Raw genomic sequence first — 16,090 nt, 5'->3', positions numbered from 1 at the left:
CATTCTAGAAAGAAGACACCCAAAGGTATTCCGTACGGAGTATGGTGAGTTCATAGAAGATTTTATTTTTTGTCACAAGTTAGCGGAAAATGACACTTTGTGAAAAAAAACTAAAATTAAAATCAATTTCCGCTAACTTGTGACAAAAAAATAAAAACTTCTATGAACTCACCATACTCCTAACGGAATACCTTGAGGTGTCTTCTTTCTAAAATGGGGTCATTAGTGGGGTTCCTATACTGCCCTGGCATTTTAGGGGCCCTAAACCGCGAGGAGTAGTCTTGGAAACAAAAATGACCTGTGAAATCCTAAAGGTACTCATTGGACTTTGGGCCCCTTAGTGCAGTTAGGGTGCAAAAAAGTGCCACACATGTGGTATCGCCGTACTCGGGAGAAGTAGTATAATGTGTTTTGGGGTGTATTTTTACACATACCCATGCTGGATGGGAGAAATACCTCTGTAAATGACAATCTTTTGATTTTTTTACACACAATTGTCCATTTACAGAGGTATTTCTCCCACCCAGCATGGGTATGTGTAAAAATACACCCCAAAACACATTATACTACTTCTCCTGAGTACGGCGATACCACATGTGTGGCACTTTTTTGCACCCTAACTGCGCTAAAGGGCCCAAAGTCCAATGAGTACCTTTAGGATTTCACAGGTCATTTTGAGAAATTTCGTTTCAAGACTACTCCTCACGGTTTAGGGCCCCTAAAATGCCAGGGCAGTATAGGAACCCCACAAATGACCCCATTTTAGAAAGAAGACACCCCAAGGTATTCCGTTAGGAGTATGGTGAGTTCATAGAAGATTTTATTTTTTGTCAAAAGTTAGCGGAAAATGACACTTTGTGAAAAAACACAATTAAAATCAATTTCCGCTAAGTGTCATTTTCCGCTAACTTTTGACAAAAAATAAAATCTTCTATGAACTCACCATACTCCTAACGGAATACCTTGGGGTGTCTTCTTTCTAAAATGGGGTCATTTGTGGGGTTCCTATACTGCCCTGGCATTTTAGGGGCCCTAAACCGTGAGGAGTAGTCTTGAAACGAAATTTCTCAAAATGACCTGTGAAATCCTAAAGGTACTCATTGGACTTTGGGCCCTTTAGCGCAGTTAGGGTGCAAAAAAGTGCCACACATGTGGTATCGCCGTACTCAGGAGAAGTAGTATAATGTGTTTTGTGGTGTATTTTTACACATACCCATGCTGAGTGGGAGAAAGATCTCTGTAAATGGACAATTGTGTGTAAAAAAAATTTACAAATTGTCATTTACAGAGATATTTCTCCCACCCAGCATGGGTATGTGTAAAAATACACCCCAAAACACATTATACTACTTCTCCTGAGTACGGCAATACCACATGTGTGGCACTTTTTTGCAGCCTAACTGCGCTAAGGGGTCCAAAGTCCAATGAGCACCTTTAGGCTTTACAGGGGTGCTTACAATTTAGCACCCCCCAAAATGTCAGGACAGTAAACACACCCCACAAATGACCCCATTTTGGAAAGTAGACTCTTCAAGGTATTCAGAGAGGGGCATGGTGAGTCCGTGGCAGATTTCATTTTTTTTTGTCGCAAGTTAGAAGAAATGGAAACTTTTTTTTTTTTTTTTTTTTCCTCACAAAGTGTCATTTTCCGCTTACTTGTGACAAAAAATAATATCTTCTATGAACTCACTATGCCTCTCAGTGAATACTTTGGGATGTCTTCTTTCCAAAATGGGGTCATTTGGGGGGTATTTATACTATCCTGGAATTCTAGCCCCTCATGAAACATGACAGGGGGTCAGAAAAGTCAGAGATGCTTGAAAATGGGAAAATTCACTTTTTGCACCATAGTTTGTAAACGCTATAACTTTTACCCAAACCAATAAATATACACTGAATGGTTTTTTTTTATCAAAAACATGTTTGTCCACATTTTTCGCGCTGCATGTATACAGAAATTTTACTTTATTTGAAAAATGTCAGCACAGAAAGTTAAAAAAATCATTTTTTTGCCAAAATTCATGTCTTTTTTGATGAATATAATAAAAAGTAAAAATCGCAGGAGCAATCAAATAGCACCAAAAGAAAGCTTTATTAGTGACAAGAAAAGGAGCCAAAATTCATTTAGGTGGTAGGTTGTATGAGCGAGCAATAAACCGTGAAAGCTGCAGTGGTCTGAATGGAAAAAAAGTGGCCGGTCCTTAAGGGGTAGAAAGCCCTAGGTCCTCAAGTGGTTAATGTAGAAAATTGATATACAAAATACACATATACATATTGTAAGAACATGAATAACACACATTACACAAACAAAGTTAAAACAGGGACAAAACGGGGGCCCTGAAAAAAAGGCCAAATCTCCCACAACCACACTTGTGATCCCTTGGAGGCTGCAGTCCTCCTAAAGGATATGCACCAGGACACCTAGTATAAGGGAGCACTATGTTGAAAACAATCCCTATTAGACCAAAATAGTACCTGCTGGGATAATTAGTGAACCAAGGATTACATGCATCCAGCCTCTCATGTTCCAAGAAGACCTGTGGCTATTCAAGCAATATACAACTCCTCATGCTGGACAGGTGATGGTTACAGCAAGTTGGCTCAATCATAATCATGTACAATGTCTATATCCGTTGGCTGAATAGATTAGTTGGACCCAATCGCAGTCCTCGATGTAACATGGACAATTCTCCAGTGAATGTTAAATGCTGTACATCAAGCAGTAGTTTGTGTGAAACATGCACATGAAAATAGGTTAGCTGTGGCAAATCAGGAGTGTAAAGCCATGCTGGTGTGATGCAGAAGCTTGGCAGTGACTGTCCTCAATATAGCAATCACGAAATACTTAAAGTATGATTGTATGCAAGGCTCATGCACATTGATCCAACAGCGTCCACATGAAATAGATGAGATGCAGCCAGCAACATAGACACTGAGTGGTGAGTTCATAGGTTCATAGTTACCACACCGCTGGTGTGCGGTCTGAGGATGGAAGTAGAGTTCCAAGTTCCCGGTGATCCTGGTGGATGGTTTAAAGGGTGTGGGAGATGGCGTCAGAGGCTATTTCATCTGACATGTTTCGCTGTTACACTAACAGCCTCTTCGGAGATTTAGCATCTGATTCATAAGGGCGCCAAACGGCGAGTATTCAAGGCGTCTCGCCGGAGCCCGCCCATCTCCACCTGATTGCCGCAGCCAATAGGATTTGGCCCGGCGTGAGCGCCCGACTCCGCCCACCACACACCGTGCATAGCGGCGGGGGTGTATGCGTCCGTTTTGTCCCTGTTTTAACTTTGTTTGTGTAATGTGTGTTATTCATGTTCTTACAATATGTATATGTGTATTTTGTATATCAATTTTCTACATTAAAATGATCTAGCATGCACCCAAGAGTCAGTTGTTCCCTATGTAACTTTGCTATTTATCTTTGCTGACAAGGTGCATGCTGGTTATTATATTGGGATTCATTTAATCAGTTTTGATATATGGTTGGTGGTCTGTATTGGGTCACCAACAAACTTAATAGGTTATCTGCTCCTTAGGTGTCTTTTCTTTGTCCTTCTACACATTCTCAGGGATTTATTTATTTTCAAAAGCACTTAGTGAATGGCAGTTTTTCTGTCCAACCGCCACAAAACTGTGTAGCGAGCAGGGAAGCTGGCCAGCATCATTGTTTAAATCCTTTTTAGGGAATATCTTTATAAAGAATAAAAGCCTTGCTGAGAATCCCCTATGAAGAGATGGACTAGTCCAAAACCTGTCGCTTCTGTCTGATTTCTACTACCTACTGTAAGTGACAGCAACATAGGAGGAAAATAATTTACGGCTCATTTTAATCTGGACATACTTCTTATTTGTCTATGTTTGCACATATTTAAAATGTTAACATTTTTCGCCATAGTGCCCTTTTAAACAAATGTGTGTTCTAGTATTTTATTTATATGCAGAATGTCTACCAGACTTTTAGTCTGTCATATTTTGGTGAGTTATGACTTAAGAATTGTAGGCCTACAATTCTTAAAAAACAATGTACCGCTTTTGACTCATAATTCCAGACAGAAATGAACTGCCAGGGAAGTTAATTAATCTTATCCTCAGACACACACCGACTGAACTCAGCTGAGTCGGTGGTTTGGTACTGTCTCACCCAAGAATCTTATGTTTGTGCAGATACCCCCAAGCCACATTTTTAAGTCCCGGCAATGATCGAGTACATCATACCACTCTTAACGCCTACTCCTGGCGCATGACAGAGCAGGGAGAATGAGTAGAACAATAGTGTCAGCCTGCACTCGTCTGAGACAATCCGCCAGGCTTGTTCACTGATGCATCAGAGGGCCACTGTCAGTGGCATAGCATTAGGGGTTGCGGTGGTCTCAGCCGCCCCGGGGCCCTTGGGCCAGAGGGGCACCGTAGGGCCCTCCCTCAACCGCAGTATTAGCTCTTTATTGGTTCTGTGCTGGTAATGATCACTTCTATAGATGCTTTGGATAGTAGTAATCATTAACAAGCTGTTCCCCAGCCCCTTCTTGCACCTTTGACACTGTTGTTGTCCTTGGCAGTTTTTTTAGAATTCTAAGACTGAGGACTACATTCATACAGGGCCGGGCCAAGGCAAAGGTGAGAGAGGATCCAGCCTCAGGGTGCAGTGTAGGAGGGGGCGCACAACTCACTAAGCTATCATTCCCCTATTGTGTTTGAAGCAGAGAGAAATAAGGAGATACATGGCAGTGACTGCAAGCCAGATAACTAGAGATTAAGGTGTTGGGGGCCCTGGGACGCCTCTTAGTCTAATAGCAATCAGTGTGTGACGGCTGGGGTGGGAGGGGTGGAGGAGCGCACTTTGGTGTCTCAGCCTTTGGTGCTGGAGGACCTTGTCCCGGCTCTGCATTCACAAAAGAACCGTACATTTAACACGTGCAGACAGTGTGCTTAGGTTTACACAATTTTCATACCATTGCTTATGTGGTACATAGGCAATGCTAGTGGTACATAGATGTAGCAAGTCATGCAAATTGCTGTCTGCACACATGAACTAACTTTACTATTTCTTGTGAGCATCAATGAAAAAGTACTGTGGTAATCAGTGGGACTGATTTACAGTATAAACATATTCACAAATGGGGAAAAACTGAAGCAGTTGCACAGGACAACGAGTTAGGTTTCAAGGAAACAAGGATTCTGATTGGTTGTGGGTAATTACAATATTTCTGCTCCAGCTTTGCACCTTTCTTGTTAAACCATCCTTTGTGACACTTATTACACCCATTAACAACCAATACACAATTGTCTTTAATTATAGGCGTTTGCAAAAACATTCCCAGTGATGGAGGAATTTACTGTAAACAGAAAAAGGTGATAGGTGGGTACCCTTGTCATTGTGATGTATGACATATTCAGTAATAATTTATGTTTACATAGCACATGACACTCATGCTTAGGTAAGGTATGAAGCAGCACTTTAAAGAGATTGTATGATAAAAACAAACATTTATTCTAATGAATGATGAGGTTTAAAGAAGAACTCTACTTCCTCTATGAAAATACAATCTTAACCAGATCAGTTATTTATAGTGTAAGCCTTTGAACAAGCGCTATTATGCTGGATCCACACGGTGCGTTCGCGCACTCGATTTCCCGCTCGATTCCCGTCGATTCGTTTATTTCCAACATGTCCGATTTGGATTTCGATGAATCGTTAGGTCGATTCGGCATACTTTGCATGCGAATCGACCTAACGATCCATCGAAATCCAAATCGGACATGTTGGAAATAAACGAATCGACGGGAATCGAGCGGGAAATCGAGTGCGCGAACGCACCGTGTGGATCCAGCATTACACTGACATACCTGCTGTGTTCTAGATCTGGCCACACAATGCTCTGAAACGAAATGATAAGCAAGACACCCCCAGCATCATAACCAATGAATAATTAGCATTCTCATTGAAGTGTGCTTACTTGAATGGGCTGCTGCAATCAGCCTGGAGATATTGAGATACTGGAAATGTTGCCTCCTGATATGTGAAGACTCCTGGGTAAGTGAGTAAATGGCACAAGAGCTTTAAAATTCTGGGAAGTCTTGAGTACAAGTCAAGATGCTGTTGCTATGGTTTTCAGATAGTTTTGTCTGAATATATTATAGTAGCCTGTATTAAAACATTATAATAGCTGCAAACGAAAATGGATAGTTAGTTTTTTAAAGTATTAAATTACACATTCTAAATTCTTCAAGAAAGTAGAGTTATCCTTAAAACATTGCCTAAAAACAAACAAAAAAGCAATTGAAATGGATATTTTTACCTTAGTCACCAAGTGACCAGCTGTGTCAAGTCTGGGGACTCTGGCTTTATAACTGTGATAATTGCAGCCTTTTAAATTTTTCCCATTGATGTGAATGGGTGAAATTTGATTGGCTGTTCGTGGTTCTGCCCAAGTGGGCAGGGGGGATGCGAGACCCTCAGAACATATCATCCCAGGTAGTAAAGGATCTGTATACCAAGTTTAATTGAAATCGGTCAAGTGATCGCGACACATACCTACACACACACACACAACACGCATACACACAAATGTACAATTTTATGTATATAGAGATTAGAGCAGCAATGCAACTTCAATTCATAAAGTATTACACGTTATAATGCAGAAAACAGCTAATTTTACCAAGCATTTTGGAAAATGTCAATTGATAAAAGCTCTATACGGTCTCTTAAGAAAAAGACACAGAGAGCCCAATATGGTGTAGTATGCTTGGAACAATAGTGAATAATGTAATGTGAGAAGGTTACACTCACAAACAAGGGTTACCGCAGAGGCAATCACTGTGAATGCAGGTGAGGAGATTAGACCTGTCCTCACTCAGGGTTAAGAAGTCGCTCTCTGTAGATAGAAGAAAGGTAGGGGTGGGTTCCCCTTCCACCAGGGGTGGACACTATAATGACTTTGATGAACAGAGGTGCCAGCAGAACAAAAACAATAATTAAAAGTTTTAAAATATTCTGGGGAGGCAGTGGTGGACTTACCTCCGAAAGCAGACTCGACTACTTGTCTGACATAAATGAACACTTTATTAGTACCCCAATAGATGCAACGCGTTTTGCAGGACAAAGCCTGCCCCATCAGGCAATAAAACGGGACAAACAGTAGCTCTCAGGTAGCACGTATAGCACCTCTGGGGACCTATACGGTCTCTTATTTAGTCCACAGCACCTAAGACTTATTCAACGCCTGTTAATAGCTGCAAGAACAGCTTAACACCCTGGACTGACTTCAAAGGCATTAGTGAGGAAGAGATCTCGGACATCCTCCATCACCTCTGCCAGACAACCTGCGACCTGGACCCTGGACCAACTAAACACATGCTGAAATTCCCTGACCTGTTTGGACCAGCATTTCACAAAATAGTCAATTGCTCTCTGCAAGCAGGGAGGTTTCCTACCTCTCTAAAAGAAGGACTCATCAAGGCCCTTCTTAAAAAAAACTGTCCTTGGATCCAGATGAAATGAGCAGCTACAGACCGGCCTCCAACCTCCCCTTCTTAGGTAAAGTTATTGAAAAGGCTGTCTACCTGCAACTAGAAACCAGGCTCTCAGCATACAAAATCCTGAACCCTCTACAATCTGACTTTAAGAAACACCACAACTGTGAAACAGCTCTCATGGAAGTCTGCAATGATCTGCTCATGGCAAGGGACAGAAGGGAATGCTCCATCCCAATCCTGTTGGATCTCTCAGCAGCTTTTGATACAGTTGACCATGAAATCTTGCTCAACAGACTTCAGGAGTACTGTGGCATCAGTGGCTCAGTCCTCAAGTGGTTCAGATCATTCTTGGCTGTTAAAACACAGAGAGTATCCCTAGGACCTGTCATGTCCAACCCTGCACCTCTAAAATTTGGAGTACCACAAGGATCTATCCTATCCCCTCTGTTATTTGCAATCTACATACTGCCACTTGGTACTATTATCCAACAACATGGCCTGAGGTACCATTGCTATGCCTGCCTATTGCTTTCTACTTTTTTGTACCATTGCTATGCCGATGACTCGCAGCTATATCTGTCCTTCAAACTTAGTGGAACAGACCCTACTCAAAAAATAAATTCTTGCTTAACTGAGCTACCGATGTGGATGAATGAAACTGAATGCTAACAAAACTGAGGTCCTTGCTGTCCAAAGCCAGCGCTTGGCATCAAACAGCTCTATCCTAAATCAACTAGAACACAGAGAGTAACATGTTCGGTATTTACCTCCAGCTCTGTTGGGTCGGAAACATTCAGCATGCGATAACACATGACTGACTGCAGTAGAGAGCCAATAGGAATATCCTCCCCTTCTTCTACTCTCTCTCTTTTGGCTTCAACATGTTCTCGAGAGGGACAAGTTTCTCTACCCCCAGGCAACAGAGGAAATGACCTGGACAAAAGAGATTTCCCCTGCAGCCCTTCAGACGTTAACCCTTTAGGTTCCTGTTTGAAGATGCTGAGGAGCAACTAGTGAAATCATCCAGAATGATGTGTCTTATGTTTCTGGGAAGTTCATTGAAACTCTGGCCATTAAAATAAAATGCTAAGAAAGAATAATAGACAGAGTCAGAGGCTTTAGAAGGAAATGTACATCTAGAGGGATGCTGGGATGCCTCTAACTATTGTAATGCCCTCACTGCACAGAAGTGGGAGAATATCATGCAACAAAACAGAGACCTACTCCATGCTGTTCTACCGCACAGGACTTTGTGAATTGAAGCCACGTTTTTTGGTAAATTACCGAACGTATACCGCACCTTTGAAAATCCTTATGAATTTGCAAAAAAAAAAAGTCTATAATACCTAATGCAGTATTTTACTGACCAGGTTTTTTTTTATCGAACAGCCTTTAATGAATAGAAGCCCACATCTTATACAAATTACTAAAATATTGTTCTGTTTTTTTTTACCACTCAGCTAGTGGTCCTCAGTCACTGTAGCTGTAGCCTTCAACTCCTTCTGCTGCTCTACTCAGACCTAAGCATCAGCACTAAACCAAGCAGACTGAAGTGGAGTTCTGGCTCTCCCTGATATTGTGATTGAAGGTATGTTGGAATGTTCCAGTTTTTGGGGCTGCATAGATACTGAGGTGCGGGCAGCAGTGAAGTGAATGTACTGGGGGTGGGAAGGGGGTGTTTACCACACTTTTTGAACTGACAGAGACTAGTCACTTCAAGATCCCCTTTACACACACACAAATAGCAATGAGGTTGATTCATTAAAGAGACTCTATAACAAAATTTTCAGCCTTAGTTCTTCTATCCTATAAGTTCATTTGCCTGTTCTAATGTGCTCTGGCTTACTGCAGCCTTTCCTAATTGCAAAGTGGCTGTGTTATCTCTGCTATATGTATATTATATCTAATCTGTTTTCTTCTGTCGGCTCTGTCGGGCTAGGGCTGGAATGTGTGGAATGTGCAGGGCTGCTTGTGATTGGATAGAAGCGATACACACCCTCTGCAGGCCCCCTGCAGGCTCTGTATGACTCACACACTCTGCTTATGTGAGCCTATCACAAGCTGGTTAGTTTGTTTGTAAACACTGCCTAAAACTGTTAATTACAAGCCAGAATTGCAGCAGAGAGTGGCAGAAACAGCACAGAGGGGCCCAGGAGAACATAATGAATAGAATGGTATGCTTAGTACAGATTCTCTTTAAGCTGCGCTGCTACAGCAGGGAAGCTTAATGACAGCAGCGCGAGGTAATAATCTCCAGCGCATGCTATGCACAACCATAACAGCCATAGCCTGCGCTGCTAAATTACGCTCTGCACCAGTAGTTTAACGAGTGGTTCATTAAACTTAACAAGCTCTCCACTGAACCCACATTGAGCCTGGCGGGTGCAGTGGCTTCAAAGGAGGAGATTCCTGCACTTTGATTGGCCCAATAGGCTGACTAACAAGTGGCTTCAATGGAGCGCTTGTTAAGTTTAATGAAGCGCTTGTTAAACTATTGGATCAGAGCATAATTTAGCAGCAAACGCTATAGCTGCATAGCATGCTGGAGATTATTACCTTGTGCTGCTGTCATTCAGCTGCCCTGCTATAGCAGCGCAGCTTAGTGAATAAACCCAATGTCAGTAATACCACTATTGTCATACAACAAATCTGGTCTTTAATCTAAACTTAAGGCAGAAATATGATTGTTAACTGTCTATGCATATAGAAACAGCCATGCTTGTTTCTTATTTAGGTTCTTATGAATCCTGTCGGCATACATGTGACTGTTTAAAAAGTAAAAAGTGTAATTTCACTTGTGATTGGTTTATGATTAGTACATGCAGACAGTTAAAACTTTTTGTTTTAAAAAGGAATAAATAAAATGTCGGAGGAATTATTTTAAAGTACAAGTTAGCATATGTCAATATTATGTTTTATGTCGGCGAACTTAGTACCATAAGTTAAACTCATCTGCAATGTTTTTGAACATTCTGGCATCTAACCATAAGCAGAGGTAACTATATTGTTTTGTTTAAATTAAAATTAATGAAATAATTACTAAAGTGAATTAACCTCCTTGTTGCATAGAAAGACACCAATGTTTTTTGTGCTATGTAGCTACAGCAATGAAATAAATGACTTGCTAGGCCCTCTGGCACAGTGTCTGGTGAAAGAGACTTGGAATAATGTATGTAATGACCTTAGCTAAAGACCTTCACCGCTAGACTCATTTGGCAGCCAGTGCAGCTAATGTGAAGTCCATGTTACTAGAAGGGAGACTTTTAAACAAGCCCTTATTTGAGAGTAAGATTTAACTCAGTGAAAGGTCTGTTTAGTTCATATTAATTGACTTTCTCTCAACAGACCCGACTTCTCATCCAAAATATCCAGAACATATAGTGACAGGGAATTACGTCAAAATTATTCCACTGAATAATACCAACTTGACACAAGAATGGAGCAGAAATTCAGGCCTGTTCAGCTTAGTGGGGGATAGATGCCCTTAACCAGTCTATGACAGTGCCAAGCTGTAAGACCAGGGAATGATCTCAGCACGGCTAAAGGGATAAAATAACTGCAACCAGTTGTCAAGAGCAACAAATTAGATTTTAATTAAAAGGGCTTGTTGTCAGGATTCAGGAAGACACAGCAATGAGAGCAGAGCATAAGCCCACGTGGAAGTGAAGAGAGGATGTGAGGTTATGAGTAGATCCTCTGAGGATTTGGGGGAAATAAAGCATAATAAAGTATAATCGCATTTAGAAATGAAAGCAATCTGTCTACTTCCACCTGGCAGGAGGAATAGGGAGAGGATGACGTGGTGGGAAAAGATGTTTCTAAAATCGGATATTACAATGGCTCTATAATTGTCACTGTGAGAGTTCTATGACATTGTAGCCTCAGTGTTTTATCAGCACTGCATAGGATTATCAAAATCAGTATCAGAATAATGCATGACTGATGTATAAATCATCCAGTTGGGAATAAAAGCATTTGGCAAATCCTGTTAAAGCAGACCTCCAGCAGTAAAGAAAATCCTGCAGCCTCCTAGCAAAACAAAAGTTATGTTTACCTGAAAAGCCTTGTACCGCAAAGCCTTCCCGAAGACCCCACATTACCCGGCTTCCGGCACCTGGCCCCGCCCCCTCTCTCCCTGGAGAAGAACACCAAGACAGTTACTGTAGCAAATAGCTGGGCGTTTTTCTCCAGGGAGAGAGGGGATTGGGCCAGGCGCCAGAAGTCGGGTAATACGGGGCCTTCGGGATGGCTTTGTGGGACAAGGCTTCTCACGTAAATATAATTTTTTTTTTTACTAGGAGGCTTCAGGATTTTCTTTATTACTCTGGAGGTCCGCTTTAAACATCTAATATACATGCTTGTTTGGGTCTATGGCTAAAAGTATTATGCCGGGTGCACACCATGCAATTTCCCATCACATAGACAGGTCTAATCGATTATTTCCGACAGGTCCAATCTGATTTCCAATTGTTTTTCTCATTGACTTTCCAATCTCTTCTATACAAAATTGATCAGACAAACGATTAGAAAGCAGATCAGACCTGCTAGAAATACCCAATTTGACCCATTTGTCTGACAAGAAATTGCATGGTGTGTACCAGGCATTGGAGGTATAGGATCAGCAGGACAGGCAGGTGACCTGCCTTGTTTAAAAGCAAATAAATATGGCAGCCTCCATATCCCTTTCACTTCAGGGGCTTGATTCACAAAGCGGTGATAACTCAGTTATCACGCCTAAAAGACTTTAGGCGTGATAAGCGGTGCAAAGCTGAGTTATCACCGATTTGTGCTGCTCTTCGCGCGAAGCTTCCGCGCGCAAAGTCCCATAGGGCTCAATGAACGCTGCGCGCGAAGCACGGCACACTGCGCGCGCAGCGCGGTGCGCTACGCGCGCAAAACTTTGCGCGCGGGAGATCGCGCGAGTTTCTTCTTATCACTCCTAAACTGAGTTTAGGCGTGATAAAGGGCTTTTCACAGGCGTGCAAACACTTTGCACCGCTTTGTGAATCAAGCCCCAGGTGTCCTTTAATGCAATGTTTCAGAATGATCTCCAATAGAGGAGAAAGCATACAAACTAGAAAGATAGCTGAACTGTAATTTCCAGTGAAATAAAATAAAAAATTTTCCTCAGTAATGTGTATTTTAAAGCAGAATAATTTTAGCCTAAACACTACTTTTTAGTTATGAACAAATCTGGGAAGGTTTGAGACATCTGCTAGTGCTAGGTTTTGTTTTTTTTCTCTTTTTTTTTTTATTGTCCGCCACCCTTTTGGAGAGATGTTAGGGAATCTCAAGAAAAGTGGTAATCGATTGGATACGATCATTTGGGTTCACTTACAGAAGGAAAGCTGCTAAGCAATTTGATCAGATTGATGGAATCTATCCAATTTTCCAGATCAATTCCATTAATCGGAACAAACTGCATAGTAGCTTTCTTTTCGTTAGTGAACCTGAACGATCATTTCTGATTGATATTGCTTTTGAATTGGATGATCAATCGTCCGAAATATTGTATTGTTAATGGCCACCTTTAGAAAAACACATCCCAGAACCTTTTGTCTGGGGTTTCACACTCCTCCCACATGCTAAAAGTTCTTGAAACAGTCCAGAAGTCTAGGTTCTCTAGAAAATGGTGACTTGGAAAAAGATGTTTTAGTAATTTAAAGTAGTTACATTTTTCATAACTTCTTCATAACTTGGCTACACATGTTCCTGTGTCTTAGTCATTTGTAAGAAGTAGGTCCTTCTCAAAAAATTAGCATATTGTGATAAAGTTAATTATTTTCTGTAATGTACTGATAAACATTAGACTTTCATATATTTTAGATTCATTACACACAACTGAAGTAGTTCAAGCCTTTTATTGTTTTAATATTGATGATTTTGGCATACAGCTCATGAAAACCCAAAATTCCTATCTCAAAAAATTAGCATATTTCATCTGACCACTAAAAGAAAAGTGTTTTTAAAGCAAAAAAAAGTCAACCTTCAAATAATTATGTTCAGTTATGCACTCAATACTTGGTCGGGAATCCTTTTGCAGAAATGACTGCTTCAATGCGGCGTGGCATGGAGGCAATCAGCCTGTGGCACTGCTCAGGTGTTATGGAGGCCCAGGATGCTTCGATAGCGGCCTTAAGCTCATCCAGAGTGTTGGGTCTTGCGTCTCTCAACTTTCTCTTCACAATATCCCACAGATACTCTATGGGGTTCAGGTCAGGAGAGTTGGCAGGCCAATTGAGCACAGTAATACCATGGTCAGTAAACCATTTACCAGTGGTTTTGGCACTGTGAGCTGGTGCCAGGTCGTGCTGAAAAATGAAATCTTCATCTCCATAAAGCTTTTCTGCAGATGGAAGCATGAAGTGCTCCAAAATCTCCTGATAGCTAGCTGCATTGACCCTGCTCTTGATAAAACACAGTGGACCAACACCAGCAGCTGACATGACACCCCAGACCATCACTGACTGTGGGTACTTGACTTCAGGCATTTTGGCATTTCCCTCTCCCCAGTCTTCCTCCAGACTCTGGCACCTTTATTTCCGAATGACATGCAAAAGTTGCTTTCGTCCGAAAAAAGTACTTTGGACCACTGAGCAACAGTCCAGTGCTGCTTCTCTGTAGCCCAGGTCAGGCACTTCTGCCGCTGTTTCTGGTTCAAAAGTGGCTTGACCTGGGGAATGCGGCACCTGTAGCCCATTTCCTGCACACGCCTGTACATGGTGGCTCTGGATGTTTTTACTCCAGACTCAGTCCACTGCTTCCACAGGTCCCCCAAGGTCTGGAATCGGTCCTTCTCCACAATCTTCCTCAGGGTCCGGTCACCTCTTCTCGTTGTGCAGTGTTTTCTGCCACACTTTTTCCTTCCCACAGACTTCCCACTGAGGTGCCTTGATACAGCACTCTGGGAACAGCCTATTCGTTCAGAAACTTCTTTCTGTGTCTTACTGTGAAGAAACGCGGAAAAGCCGCCGCATGGACGCAAGATGAGGCGGCTGTTTCCGCGGCTGACATAGCGGAACGCGGAGAAACCGCCGCGTCTGACACGGCGGTTTGTACGCATAGGCCTGCTTCTCTCAGTAAGGCGGAATGCGGAGGAAACACCGCACGCTCAGACAGCGTGGAGGCGGATTCCGCATCCCATACAGCAACAACATTACAACACATGACTGGTGTGGCTGGGACTGATAGTCCACACTGGTTGAGGAGGATGCGTGCGCGCGCAGAGGAGGAGGCTCAGCTGACCAGGCCGGTCAGCTGACAATTGCAGCAACTTTCATTGGTCCAGCACTTAAGGGAGGTGCTGGAGAGCACTGGTGTATATATACTGGGTGCTGGTCATTCCTCTGGTGTCTGGCATTGCGATCACTACATGGTAGCACTCAGGCCTTGTCTGTATCTGTGTTCTAGCATAGTTTCCAAAGGTGTTGACGATCACGGACCTCACACCTTAGCGTTAGGAATATTGAACTGTATTATTTGTTATGATCTTCTGCCTGCCTGACTATTCCTCTGAACTCTGATTCTGTACCTTGCTATTTCTGATATCCTGTTGCCAAACCCTGCTCGTTCCTGGACTCTGTATTTGCATCCTGATTCTGTACCTTGCTATTCTGATACTCCATTGCCAAACCCTGCCTGTTCATTGGATTCCGTATCTGTCTCCTGAATCTGTACCTTATCTGTCTGTGTGTTAACGACCTGGCTTGCCCGACCTCTAGAACTGACCTTACTGACTGTTAGAGGCAGTTCCCAGACCTGTTAGTGACACCCTCTCACTGGTGTCACTCACACTCTGTCCTTCCTACTCTCAGCCTAGCTCCTCCCCCGGGAGAGTCTAGGCCAACGGAAGGAACATACTTCTGTGCAGTACTCAAAGTATTGTTGTTGCACTTAACACTCACTTGTTATCTCAGGTGTCCAGAGGTTAGTAGATATATCTGATTATCGGTGATACTGTAGATCATCAATAATCGGGTATATTCTGTATTCTCGGTGATACTGCAGTTCACCGGTAATCAGACCATCTCTGTGTTACACCGATCGTTACACTTACCCTCTTGCTTGAGGGTGTCAATGATGGCCTTCTGGACAGCAGTCAGGTCGGCAGTCTTACCCATGATTGCGGTTTTGAGTAATGAACCAGGTTGGGAGTTTTTAAAAGCCTCAGGAATCTTTTGCAGGTGTTTAGAGTTAATTAGTTGATTCAGATGATTAGGTTAATAGCTCATTTAGAGAACCTTTCCATGATATGCTAATTTTTTGAGATAGGAATTTTGGGTTTTCATGAGCTGTATGCCAAAATCATCAATATTAAAACAATAAAAGGCTTGAACTACTTCAGTTGTGTGTAATGAATCTAAAATATATGAAAGTCTAATGTTTATCAGTACATTACAGAAAATAATGAACTTTATCACAATATGCTAATTTTTTTAGAAGGACCTGTATATATTTTTACATTGTTACTTTCTGTATATATTATCATTTACTTAGTTAGATAGATAGTCAGGTGTTATATATATTTACCACTGCTTTCTTGGGTTGTTGTATATATTGTGTGCTGTGCATAGGTTTGCATGATATTTGCATTCATGTTTGTATGCCT

General features: G+C 42.0%; 1 long non-coding RNA gene across 1 annotated transcript in view; it reads left to right on the top strand.

Annotated features, from left to right (window-relative positions):
- The first annotated feature begins 5,301 nt into the window (after nt 1-5,301).
- LOC137528371 (uncharacterized) overlaps nt 5,302-16,090 on the top strand; it is a 55,232-nt gene continuing 44,443 nt past the window's right edge. The window contains exons 1-2 of the long non-coding RNA XR_011023376.1: nt 5,302-5,362; nt 8,943-9,070. This is a non-coding gene — a long non-coding RNA (uncharacterized lncRNA). The remainder of the gene's footprint in view (nt 5,363-8,942; nt 9,071-16,090) is intronic.

The sequence above is a fragment of the Hyperolius riggenbachi genome, chromosome 8 (genome assembly GCF_040937935.1).
Source record: "Hyperolius riggenbachi isolate aHypRig1 chromosome 8, aHypRig1.pri, whole genome shotgun sequence".
In the NCBI taxonomy this organism is placed as follows: Eukaryota; Metazoa; Chordata; class Amphibia; order Anura; family Hyperoliidae; genus Hyperolius; species Hyperolius riggenbachi.
Note: the sequence above shows the minus strand (reverse complement) of the source record. Positions and strands in the feature narration are given on the sequence as shown.